This window comes from Nicotiana attenuata, unplaced genomic scaffold (assembly GCF_001879085.1).
Source record: "Nicotiana attenuata strain UT unplaced genomic scaffold, NIATTr2, whole genome shotgun sequence".
Lineage (NCBI taxonomy): Eukaryota > Viridiplantae > Streptophyta > Magnoliopsida > Solanales > Solanaceae > Nicotiana > Nicotiana attenuata.
In genome coordinates this window covers 105663-119663 of record NW_017673032.1, presented here as the reverse complement: position 1 = coordinate 119663, position 14001 = coordinate 105663, and the positions used below count along the sequence as shown (strand labels likewise).

Sequence of the window (14001 nt, the reverse complement as noted above, 5' to 3'; positions counted from 1 at the left end):
TAACGTGTTCAATCAAATTTTATAAATCAGCTAATATGCAATCACTATTGTCTCCATTAACTTACCAGTTCCCTATCCTAAGTTCCTTCGGTTTCCAGTTAAATATATTCTACTCTTACCTCTTCTTTACGTACGTTATACCCCCCCTCCTCCCCCCTACCCCCCCCACCCCACACACACACACCACACACACACGAAAAAGCCTGATTTCAGCACTAAGCAGATGAATGCTTAATCAGTACGATTAGAACCATCCTAGACTACAAAATAGATATACCTAAATGAGAACCCACATTTATTCATGCATTTTCAAATTTCACATAGTTGCTCTCTTATTTTCTAAAAAGCAAAATCTGATATACAGAAAATAGAATAACCAAAAAAAGATATAGGACAAAGCTATATTGTAAAAAAAAAATAAAAGATTATCACAACAGGAAAAAAAAGAGAATAATTCATATTGAGATAGTAAGCATTGTCGGAAAAAGATTAAAACTTACAGCTGGATTTCGCTGGAGAAAGAGATGGAAAGAGTATCAAGTGTCGACTTGCGGGAGAAGAAATGCTTGGTGTTATTTGAGAACGGGCTAAGAAATTGGGGCTGACTTTGAGAGTTTTGAGTCCAATTTTTGCTGTCTATCTAGGGAGACTTGGGCTTGTGAGTTTGTAATCCATAGCACCAAATCAGCCCATAAATTAGGGATCTTTACACAAATAGCCACATAAATTTACATTATATACGATTATAATTATATATTTTACGTATAATTATATACGATTAAATACCTTTACTATCTATTTTTAGTTCAATTAATTAGGTAGTCGGCTATTTAGGTTAATTCTTCGATAAATTAAGGAATTTCGAAACTATATTCGATCTTTGAGTTTGAGAGAGTTGTGATCATCACTTGGTGCATTAAAAGTTGGTTCAGAAAGTTTTATTAATTAACGTACTAGTAGTCTATCTACATGTGTCCATAATCCAATGTCTCTTATTTGTTGTTCTAATGCAATGTTCGATAACATTATATACATGTGTATGTGTTATAAAATGTACAAAAAGTGAAAAAGTAATACTAAACACAATTGGAAAAATTTGTCCGGAAAAATTACAAGGGAGTGGAGTAGACTTAACAAGGTAACGGTGTAGAGTTTGAACTTTTGATCGTAGAGCTCATTTGGGCAAACCAATTACGAATTAATTGGCTATCTATTACACTTGAAAGTAGAAGTGCTTGCTTTAAAATAGTCACACTTGGGCTTGAGTTGCACTCCCTTAAATAGGTACCAAACAAGGGGCAAGTGCATAGATAGCCATTCTCATGGATGCTATTTACATATTAGCCAGTATTTTGTCTTGAAATTTTAAACAAAAATTTTTAACTTCAGGACATTATTGTCTCGAAAATTTGAACTGAAAAACTGAAATACAGGATACACTGCTAATTCCTAAATAGCAACCCCTTAAAGTGACTACCTGGTGTCATTTCTAAAATAATTGATACGAGGAATTTTAGCTAGCTATATTATAATAGAAACCTATTTACCATCTTTATTTAGGTTCCTTATTAATTAATTTGTATATCTATATTTACAAGTTATATACAAAATTATTGAAAAGAAAAAACTTCAAGATCCTTAATTTAGCTTGTCAGTTACACGACACCCACCCCCCATTTTCAATAACACTCCTACATTTAAGATTCTATTTCTTTTTTCTGTCTTTCTTAATAATCACCCAAAATCTCTCTTTGATTTTTTATAACCCCCCCCCCCCCCCCAAAAATCGCTTCTTTTCCTTTTCCAAAGTTTTTCAAGCCCAATTTCTCTCTTTCTTGCTAATCACCCAAAATCACTATTTCTTATTGATATAATGCAGAAGAAATTCGGAATATTGCTCTAGAATCAAGTTGTGGGTAAGTTTTGAATCTTGTTTTCTTTCTTTCTAAAATCTTTATTGTATGTGACTTGTATATGATACATTAATACCCAATACAATACTCGATACAATACTAAACAATTATAATACGATTATATTAGAATGTAGAGTTGTGATTGAAACTTGAATAAGATGAAGATCATAATTGTATCACAATTTTTCATAAAGGTATCACGATTGTATTATACTTGTATCTGTATCATAATTGTTGCAGGAATTGTATTACAAATGTATGATAATTGTATATTGTTACGAGTAGTTATGAGTTCATGACGAATTTCACAGTTTGTATCACAAATATATGATAATTGTATATTAATTTGTTAGTATTGTATCAGGTATTATTTTTGGGTATTAATGTACCAGATACAAGTTAGATACAATTGTGATATAAGTATGATACAATTATATTTTAGGTATTGATGTATCTGATACAATTATCATACAATTCCTAAATATTTCTTCATTTTCAGTGTTGTCCAGTCTAGACAATACAACTGACAATTTTTTTAATAATATAAAGTTGTTGGCAATGGAAGGAAGAGAGAAGATGGAGATTCTGGGCGTAGATTATGGGATTTTGATGTAAAGAAAAGGAGAGAGAAGAGGAGAGGGAAAAAAAGGAAAGGATGTAATCGAATCCCTTAATTGAAGACACCTATAATGGGAGGGAGGCTTTTAAGGAGCAATGTATACAATTTGTAAGCAAAAATCTAGATACTTATTAAAAACTACAAAACATAGAAAATATAAATAAATAAAATATATATTTTTCATTCCTATACACTATTTGAAACCTTATTACGAAAAATATTCATGTTTTGATATTTACCCGACCTAAACACATTTTAGTTACAAAATATATACAATCCATCTTAAAAGACTCCCAAATCCATCATTTGTGCCTTCAATCAAGGGATTTAGTTATACCCTTTTCCTTTTTTCTCCACCGCTGATTCACTCGCCTTCACGTCCTCAGAAACCATAAAAGAACGAGATCCGCCTAGTTTTTTAGCTTTCAACCTTCAATTTTTTGAAGAAGCTTCTTCACTTTCTGCTTGCACCCATTACAATGTATGTTCACTCAAAGAACACAGGTCTGCAAAAAGGGAATTAACGAAAGATGAAAATTAAAAAAAGGTGGAGAAGAGACAAGGGAAGCAAACATAGAACCAAAATAATAATTTACAGAAGAAAAATCACAAGCCAACTTTATGGTACACTGGTAGAACATGGTCTTGAGATAGAGAAATATACCTGGATTTTTAGGAGCTTAAAATCTTCTCTTCAGTTCAGTTTCAACAGAATGATCTGCTTCAACAAGTAATAGCAAATATAAACACCGCTTAAAAATTATATGTACTATGTGGAAAAGAGGTGTTGTTTCATGGAAGTGTTAAAAGTTACTTCTCCGTTTCACTTTAGATGAGATAATTTGACTAGGTATTTGGACAATATTTGGTTGAAGTTAATGGAAAAAATAAAAGTATAATACATAATAATTATATACTATCCAACTTATCTATAATTTTCATACATTATTTCTACCGAGTTATATACAACTACAATATCATACAACTTAAATACAATTTTTATACAAATTTATACAATATATCTTTTATATATTTTGTATCTGATTTATACATAGTAAAAATAAAATTCATACAACTAATTATATATTATACAACTTATCTACAACTTTCATACATTATTTCTATCTAGTTATATACAACTACAATATCATACCACTTAAATACAATTTTTATACAAATTTTATACATATGTCTTCTGTATATTTTGTATCTGATTTATACATAATAAAAATAAATTTCATACAACTAATATATTACACAATTTATTTACAATTTTACTACAACGTTACTACAATTTCGTAAGTATAATGTATGTCATGCCTTCATCTTCTTCTTCTTCTTCTTCTTCGAGTTTCACTCTGAAATACAGCCAAAATTAAGTCTGGACTTCACCAAAACATCCTCAAAATTGAGATATAAACTCCAAACAATATTCCCAATTATTTACAATAACACCCAATCCAAACAAATAATGGTTTTTGAAAACCCAAATTCGAATCAAAGCTTCAAAGCTTTTTAATGACTATCAATGGTGGAATTGCTGCTCTCTTTTCCTTCAGTTTATCACTTAATCATAATTAAGTAATATTTATCTTCAATTTATTATATAAATCAATCATAATAAATTGAATTAAATTGGTATAAACACGATGGTAATTATTTACTGTTATTCTTTCTGCTTCCCCTTATAAGTATCTAACTAGTGCTAATACACATTTTTATATTTGCTTGTTTGTATTCAAGAAAAGACGACAAATAGGCTTATGGTATGATCCTAATCTGCTTTTTTCTGTATCATTATATGATCCTTCTTCACGTAGCAACAACACTCAATCTAAATAAATAATGTTTTTTGAAAACCCAAATTCGAATTCAAAGCTTCAAAGTTTTTTAATGACTATCAATGGTGGAATTATTGTTCTCTTTTCCTTTGCTCTACATTACTGGAATTAGGGATTGAGAGATAGAGAGAAACGCAGGGAGAGAGAGAGAGAGAGCAGGAGAGAGAGAGAGACGGAGAGAGAGACCGCAGGACGGAGAGATAAAAATAATTAATTCATAATATAAAGGGATACTCATTTAATTCCTAAAGTGTATATAATTGGTAAATTTGTATATAAAATGTAATTAAATTGAAACTTGAGTAGTAAGGGTAATAAAGTATCAAATAGTGTATAGGAATATAAAAATCCCCTCGTAAAAAAAGGAACAATTGCGCAAGAGAGGTCCAACAAAAACGGCCGACTTTATAGTGTGAGTGACCCAATTAGCCAAATAACCATCACAGAACGGCCCAAACCATAGTGGGTTTTGAGATTTGGAAGACTGAATAAGATATTTGTGATGAACCAAAAGGTCATCACTTGTTTTTAAATTAAATTCTGTGTTTCGAGGCCTTAAAAACCTCTTTCAGTATAATCTCGATTTCGTGTGCAGTCCGGGCGCATAGCCGGAAAGTCTAGATGTGAAAATCTGTGAAAAATGATAAAATTTGGCTTTAAAATGAATTAAGTTGACTTCAGTCAATATTTTGGGAAAACGGACCCGGACCCGTGATTTGACGGTCCCGAAAGGTCCGTAGAAAAATATGGGACTTAGGCGTATGTCCGGAATCGAATTCCGAGGTCCCAAGCCCGAGAAATGAATTTTTGAAAGAAATTATTTTCTGAAAAATATAAAGGTTTTTGAAAGTGAAATGTTATGTGAAACCTGTGGTATCGCGCCCGTATTATGGTTCCAGAGCCCGGTACAGGTTCAATATGATATATATGTGTTGTCGGTAAAATTTGGTAAGAAACGGACTTGAAACGACGTGAATCGGATAGTTATTGAGAAAATTGGAAATGTGAAGTCTTGAGAAAGTTTCATGATTTTGATGCTAAATTCATAGTTGTTGATGCTATTTTAGTGATTTGAATGTACGAGCGAGTCCGTATGATGTTTTTAGGGTGGTGTGCATGTTTGGTTTGGAGCCCCGAGGGCACGGGTAAGTTTTGGATAGGCCACGGGGTGAAATTTTGGACTTAAGGAATTGCAGGCCTGCAGGTTTCGCATTTGCCAACCTCCCTTCGCCATTCCCATAACTGCAGCCTGCAACTTTTTATACTTAGCCGAAAAACAACCCTTTTTCACATCTTTTCAAAACAAAAACTCCCTAGGGCGATTTTCCAAAAACAACTCTTCTTCCAAATCGATTGTAAGTCAATTTTTACTAGTGTCCTTCAATCATTAACATCTTTTAACATGATTTCAACTCAAAATCAATAATTTTCATGGGGGAAATTGGGTGTTTTGGGTAGAACGTAGGTTTTTCAAAAAAAGAGGATTTGGACCTCGATTTGAGGTCCGATTTCAAAACAAATTATATATTTGAGTTCATAGGTGAATGGGTAGTTGGGTTTTGGTTCGAACCTCGGGTTTTGACCATGCGGCCCCGGGGCTGATTTTTGACTTTTTGGGAAAGGCTTTAGAAAACTTATTTCCATGCATTAGAAATTGTTTATTTAGCATTCATTGATGTAATTAAGTAACTTGTGACTAGATACGAGCGAATTGGTGGTGGAATCACGAGGTAAAGCTATAGTTGAGGCTTGAACTGAGTTCGTGGCATCGAGGTAAGTGTTTGGTCTAACCTTAGCTTGAGAGAATAGGAGTTTGATCTTGTATGCTACATGTTATGTGTTGAGTACGACGTATAGGTGTGGTGATGAGTATCTATACGTCGGTGTCGAGCATGACCGTGAGTCTTAAATTAAAATTTATTGTGTTATTGAGAACTACTACGAATGCCTAAGTTGTTGACTCTCTGTGTTGAGCAAGGTTTACAATTATTCTCGTAGAGATTACTCATGGTTGAGCATTTGTGTTAGTTGAGGTAGTAGATGTCGGAACAAGCTTGGTTAAAGCTGATTTTCCCTTGCAGGGATGTGTTCATTCTTATTGTTGACTCCCTTGCCGGGATAGTGTAGTTCTTATTGATCCCTAGCCGGGACTCTTGTTATGGTTGATGTTGATTGTATATTTGGATCGGGTTGCATGCTGCAACAATGATATATTTGGATCGGGTTGCACACCGCAACAATGATATATTTGGATCGGGTTGTATGCCGCAACAATGATATATTTGGGTCGGGTTGCACACCGCAACAGTGATAAATGATATGGATCGGGTTGCACGCCGCAACAGTGTTGTTATATGTTGGGATCGGGTTGCACTCCGCAACGATTGTTGATACAAAGTGCTTATGGATGGAATATAAGTTCCTTGTTGTTTCGTTGTAAATTCTAAGTTGTCCTTGTGCCTTGTTCTTAATTTACTGTTGAAACTGATATACCCCGCAGCATGTACCCCCTCCCATCTTTACTTGTTTATTGTTGTTTATATTCCGCTGTATATTATATAACTACACAGGTTTATTTGGTAGTCTGGTCCTAGCCTCATCACTACTTCGCCGAGGTTAGGCTAGGCACTTACCAGCACATGGGGTCGGTGGTGCTCATACTACACCCTGCACTATTTTGTGCAGATCCCAGTGCTGCAGATTTCGGATCACAGTGAGGTTTCAAATTCCTACTTACCAGGAGACCCGAGGTAGTCCTGCAGGCGTCCGCAGGCCTTGGCGTCTCCCTCTATCTATTTTCCAGCTTTTCTTATGTAGTTCTAGAGACAGTGTTTTGTCATTTCTTTCAGACCCTTATTTGTAGTACTCTTAGACAGTCTGTGAAGTTGTGACACCAAATCTTGGGTGGTTTTGTCATGGGATGGTATTAGCGGTATTGTTAAGTTTACAATTTATTTCTTCCGCATTTTAAATTATGTTGCTATAAACTGTTGATGCTAAGTCATTAAATAAAATAAAAATGGAAGACAGGACAAATGGTTTAGTTAGTTGGCTTGCCTAGCTTTCATTAGTAGGCGCCATCACGACTCCCGAGGGTGGGAAATCCGGGTCGTGACAAGTTGGTATCGGAGCACTAGGTTACATAGGTCTCACAATTCACAGACAAGCTTGGTAGAGTCTGAGGGATCGGTACGGTGACGTCTGTACTTATCCCAGAGGCTACAGAGTTAGGAAAAACTTTGCATCTATTCTTTCCTGTCGTGCGGTTTGGTTTCTCAATACTAATCGAATTTCTACTCTGTTCTTTCGCAGATGCGAGAACACGTGCTTCCTCATCCGCGATCAGCAGCCCGAGCCCCCAGCAGCTCCTTCGGGGGGCAGAGGTCGAGGCCGTGCTAGAGGCCGAGGTAGGGGCAGAGCTTAGCCCGGAGCAGCACCACCAGCGGCGGAGCCTCAGGTTGAATTTGACGAGGAGGTTCCGGCCCAGACAGCTCTAGTGGGCCCAGCTCAGGTCCCAGAAAGGTTCATTGCTCTCCAGTACTTCAGGATGCTCTGGTCCGTCTAGTGGGCCTCGTGGAGAGTGCCACCCAGGCAGGCTTGCTTCCTTTAGCCCCAGCCGTCTCTCAGGCTGGAGGAGGGGCCCAGACTCCTGCTACTCGCACTCCGGAGCAGGTGGCTCCTCAGTTCCAAACTCCAGCAGCTCAGCCAGTTGGAGCAGTTCAACCGGGTGTGGTAGCCCAGACCGGTGTCGGAGCATCCATGAGTGCCGATGCCTTGTGGAGATTGGATAGGTTTACTATGCTCTTCACTGCCACTTTCAGCGGTGCATCTTCTGAGGATCCCCAGGATTATCTAGACAGCTGTCATGAGGTTCTTAGGAACATGGGGATAGTGGAGACCAATGGGGTCGACTTTGCTACTTTCCGCTTATCTAGATCCGCCAAGACTTGGTGGAGAGATTATTGTTTGGCTAGACCAGCCGGATCGCCAGCTTTGACTTGGGAGCAGTTTACCCGGCTATTCTTGGAGAAGTTTCTTCCCGTTACTCAGAGGGAGATGTACCGGAGGTAGTTCGAGCGTCTCCAGCAGGGTTCCATGACTGTTACCCAGTATGAGACCAGGTTTATTGATTTGGCCTGTCATGCTCTATTTATACTCCCCACAGAGAGAGAGAGGAGGTTCATTGAGGGACTTATCCAGCCCATTCGACTTCAGATGGCTAAGGAGACGGGGAGTGACATTTCTTTCCAGGAGGCGGCCAATGTGGCCAGGAGGGTCGAGAAGGTTTTGTCATGGGGAGGTGGTCAGGGGTCTGACAAGAGGCCCCGTCATTCAGGCAGATTCAGTGGTACCTCGTCTGGAGGCAGGGATTCGTATGGTAGGGGCCATCCTCCTAGGCCCTTTCAGTCAGTGCTTCAGGTTTCTCACGGTGCCTCAGGTGGCAGTGGTTCTCATATACAGTATTCTGATCAGCAGCCAGAGCATCCCTACAGTGCACCACCAGCTCCCATCAGTGCACCGCCGCTCCAGAGTTTTCGGGGTGGTCATTCAGGTCGTCAGGGTCAGTCTCAGTTTCCGCAGCCGCAATACTCAGGTGGATGCTTTGAGTGTGGTGAGTATGGTCATATTCGGAGGGCTTGTCCGAGGTTAGTGGGTACTCAGTCGCAGCAGCAGGGTTCCCGTGCTATGGTTCAGGCACCAGGTGTTCCACAGCCCGCCCAGCCAGCCAGAGGTAGGGGTAGAGGTGCTAGAGGTGGGGGTAGAGGTACTAGAGGTAGAGCTCAGGCCGCTAGGGGTGGAGGCCAGCCAGTAGCAGGCCATCCCAGAGATGTAGTCCAGGGTGGTGGGGCTCAGCCCCGATTTTATGCTCTTCTAGCTAGGCCGGGGGCTGAGGCTTCCGACGCAGTTATCACAGGTACAGTTTTGGTTTGTGGTAGGTGTGCTTCAGTGCTATTTGATCCAGGGTCTACCTACTCCTATGTGTTATCTTATTTTGCGTCGTATCTGATCGTGCCTAGTGATTCTCTGAGTATTCCTGTTTATGTGTCCACCCCCGTGGGTGATTCTATTATGTCGAGCATGACCGTGAGTCTTAAATTGAAATTTATTGTGTTATTGAGAACTACTACGAATGCCTAAGTTGTTGACTCTCCGTGTTGAGCAAGGTATATAATTATTCTCGTAGAGATTACTCATGGTTGAGCATTTGTGTTAGTTGAGGTAGTAGATGCTGGAACAAGTTTGGTTATAGCTGATTTTCCCTTGCCAGGATGTGTTCATTCTTATTGTTGACTCCCTTGCCGGGATAGTGTAGTTCTTATTGATCCCTAGTAGGGACTCTTGTTATGGTTGATGTTGATTGTATATTTGGATCGGGTTGCACGTCGCAACAATGATATATGTGATCAGGTTGCACGCCGCAACAATGATATATTTGGATCGGGTTGCACGCCGCAACAATGATATATTTGGATCAGGTTGCATGCCGCAATAATGATATATTTAGATCGGGTTGCACGCCGCAACAATGATATATTTGGGTCGGGTTGCACGCCGCAACAGTGATAAATGATATGGATCGGGTTGCACGCCGCAACAGTGTTGTTATATGCTTGGATCGGATTGCACTCTGCAACAATTGTTGATACAAAGTGTTTATGGATGGAATATAAGTTCCTTGTTGTTTCGTTGTTAGTTCTAAGTTGTCCTTGTGCCTTGTTCTTCATTTACTATTGAAATTGATATACCCCGCAACATGTACCTCTTCCCATCTTTACTTGTTTATATTCCGCTGTATATTATATAACTACACATGTTTATTTGGTAGTCTGGTTCTAGCCTCGTCACTACTTCGCCGAGGTTAGGCTAGGCACTTACCAGCACATGGGGTCGGTTGTGCTGATACTACACTCTGCACTATTTTGTGAAGATCCCGGTGCTGCAGATTTTGGATCGCAGTGAGGTTTCAAATTCCTACTTACCTGGCGACCCGAGGTAGTCCTGCAGGCGTCCGCAGGCCTTGGTGTCTCCCTCCATCTATTTTCCTGCTTTTCTTATGTAGTTCTAGAGACAGTGTTTTGTCATTTCTTTCAGACCTTTATTTGTAGTACTCTTAGACAGTCTGTGAAGTTGTGACACCAAATCTTGGGTGGTTTTGTCATGGGAAGGTATTAGCAGTATTGTTAAGTTTACAATTTATTTCTTCCGCGTTTTAAATTATGTTTCTATAAACTGTTGATGCTAAGTCATTAAATAAAATAAAAATGGAAGACAGGTCAAATGGTTTAGTTAGTTGGCTTGCCTAGCTTTCATTAGTAGGCGCCATCACGACTCCCGAGGGTGGGAAATCCGGGTCGTGACAATATTTCCTCAGAAATCTACGCGGTTTGCCTTGTGGATACACCAGTTAATGTCTTTTCGACTATATCCGATAAAATTGGAACGATATAGAGAAACACCAGTTAATTGTAATACTTGCCTTTTCAAGTTCTATTTACATTTTAATTCTATGCAAATCAATAAGTTTGAAAAGACCCGGTGATCGTAGTTAAATCGAAGTGGATTAGAGCATATCAGGGGCGCACGCAGGAATTTTTATAAGCGGTGTAGAAATTTAAAGTGGTGAACAAATTACTACAATAAATATGGGAGATAAGAAATAGAGAAGAGCAACACCACCAGCCTGTCACTTAGAAATTACAAGTTATAGAGGATGAGAACTTTTTCGTAGTTTCAATTTAAAATTCGTTTATCTTATTATAAAATAATTACTTTTTAGAAGTTAAATAGTATTTCATTATCACTTATGGTGTTACGGAAGAGGACACGATTTTATTTTTGAAACAAAAGAGGCTTAAAAGAAAAAAATGCAAAAGAAACGCACATGAAGTATTTGAACCGCAGACCTCAACGTTGCAAGTGAGGCGCTTGGCCATCAGACCAGACACTATATTTTGTTTAGTAGTGTCATGTGATTTTTATGTATACCTTTTGCCCAATGTTTATACGTGTAATAATTAAAGTTTTCTGGCGAAGCGGTGTCGGATGACACCGCTTGGACTAGGGTGCATCCGCCCCCGGAGCATATCGTATACTACTATTTATCTTAGGTGATCGATGACAGAGTGACGAGAACTAGAGCCTCTTCGATTAGTGATCAATTACAATTAACTCAAGCTAATAAATCAAATGCTCATACTAATGTTGATTTTTTTGTAATGTCTAGGCAATTTCACCGGATACTTGCTACCTCCCATCAGTACAGATTAATGCTGTATTGTGGGCCGGTCTGGGACGGGGACCGGACCGTGCCCGCGGTCTTAACGGGCTAAACGGTCCCGGCGGGCCGGTCCTGGTGGGCCGGTCCCTGATGGTGTAGAAAGCCCGTGGCGGGCTGGTCCCTTGCATCAAGCCCACGAGACCGGGACCGCTAAGCCCGGGACCGGCAGGCGGTCCTGGGCCGGTTCAACCGGGCCTAACGGTCCTAACGGGCTCCAACGGCTCTTTTTTTTAAAAAAAAAAAATTTTTTTTTTAAAAAGACCAACGGTCAGATTTTAAAATCTAGCCGTTGGCCTTTAATTTTCAACCGTTTGAAACTTTAAAAAATAGCCATTTGGCCCCCAAACTTTATTTAATTACACTTTTTCCCAATTCTCAACTATAAATACCCCCTCATTCTTTCATTTTTACTCACCAATTCATCAATCTATCTCAATCTCTCTCAATCTCTCTCAATCTATATCTAATTTCTCTTCTATAATTGCTTATTTTATTATTGCAATTTCGTGAAAAATTGTGAAGTTGGTGAATTGAAGTATTCAAGTCTTCAACGATTTTCAATTTTCAAGAAGTTGTTCGGCAATTCGGTAAACTCGTTCCAACTCTTAAGTTTTAAGAATATATTTTTGTGTGTTTAGTTTGCATAATTCTAATTAATATGGCATTTTCTTTGAAAAAAAATGTTTGGTGGTAAGGGAAAAGCTAAAATTGGTGAAAGTAGTCTCCAACCTACTACCCTTCCCCCGGCTCCCCGACCCAGACCTATTACCCGTCCTGCTGCTCCTATTATTCTTGATAGTGATAACCCTTGTTTTCAATTTTCCGATAGTGAATTTTGCCATAATGTTGCACCAGGTGAACAATTAAATGAACAAGTTATGAATGCTCTTTATCCTAATCAAACTATCTTAGAAAATGATGAGGAAAATGAGGATGTAGATGAAACCCAACCGGATTTAGATGATTCACCTACTAGTCCTGTTAATAACCCAACTGATGCCCCGTCCGACCCACCTGTAGAAACCCCTACTTTTAATAGACAACCTTCTAAACGCCTAGAAACATCAATAGTTTGGAATTTTTTTACTCAAGTAAGAGAAACAAATAAGGCTAAGTGTAAAACTTGTGGGAAATTACTGGCGCATAAACATCAATAATTTTGATGAGACTTCACATCTAAATGAGCTTTTACAAGTTTATTTGTCGCAGGGACTTGAAAAGGAGAATCCAGACGGCACCTTTGATCTTTTGGAATGGTGGAAGGCAAGGGAAAAATATTTTCCGGTTCTTGCAAGGATGGCTCGGGATATTTTATCTATTCAAGCTTCAACAGTTGCATCAGAGAGCGCTTTTCAGTCAAGCAAGACTTCAAATAGGTGATCATAGAGCGTCTATGAGGGAGAGCTTGGAAAAATCAGTACTATTCTGAGATTGGATCCGCTCGAAAAGAAGAAACTTTGGACTTGCAGAATCACAACCGGAGATAGACGAAGCTTATGAAGAAATGATAGCGGAACTTGCGGAGGATCCTGCTTCGCCCGGAAGCGGTGATGAACAAGCTTCTTTTCCGCCACCACCAACGGAACCTCCTCCGAACCTTGAAGGATTTATGAGATTTGTTAGAGATACAATGTAGATTATGGTGTAACTTGTACATTGGAATACCTTCTTTAGTTTTTTTTCCTTTTAATGGTGGTATTAGTACCTTGTTGTGCTCATTCCATTGGGGGGAAGAAGACTAAGAAAGATATGCCATTTTTGGTAATAAAAATTATAAGACATGCCCTTGAATATCTCTTCGCAATATTTTTTTGTCTTTAACTTGCAATTATTTATAAGCTATAATATATATACATAACATACAATATATACTACAAGAAAATATATAAGGGAATATATATACATAACATACAATATATACTACAATAAATTATATAAGGGAATATATATACATAACATACAATATATACTACAAGAAAATATATAAGGGAATATATATACATAACATACAATATATACTACAATAAATTATATAAGGGAATATATATACATAACATACAATATATACTACAAGAAAATATATAAGGGAATATATATACATAACATACAATATATACTACAAGAAATTATATAAGGGAATATATATACATAACATACAATATATACTACAAGAAAATATATAAGGGAATATATATACATAACATACAATATATACTACAACAAACTATATAAGGGAATATATATACATAACATACAATATACTAGTATACTATATATATTATATTTACATGAAGAAGTAGTACTATATATACTACAAAACAAGATTTTTCAAAATGAGGGCCCCACCCC

General features: G+C 38.0%; 1 protein-coding gene across 1 annotated transcript in view; it reads right to left on the bottom strand.

The window, feature by feature from the left end:
* LOC109215249 (proteasome subunit alpha type-4) overlaps positions 1 to 608 on the bottom strand; it is a 9019-nt gene extending 8411 nt beyond the window's left edge. Inside the window, exon 1 of the mRNA XM_019379279.1 lies at positions 501 to 608. The gene's annotated coding sequence lies outside the window, so the exon portion shown is untranslated. The remainder of the gene's footprint in view (positions 1 to 500) is intronic.
* Between the last annotated feature and the right edge of the window lie 13393 nt (positions 609 to 14001).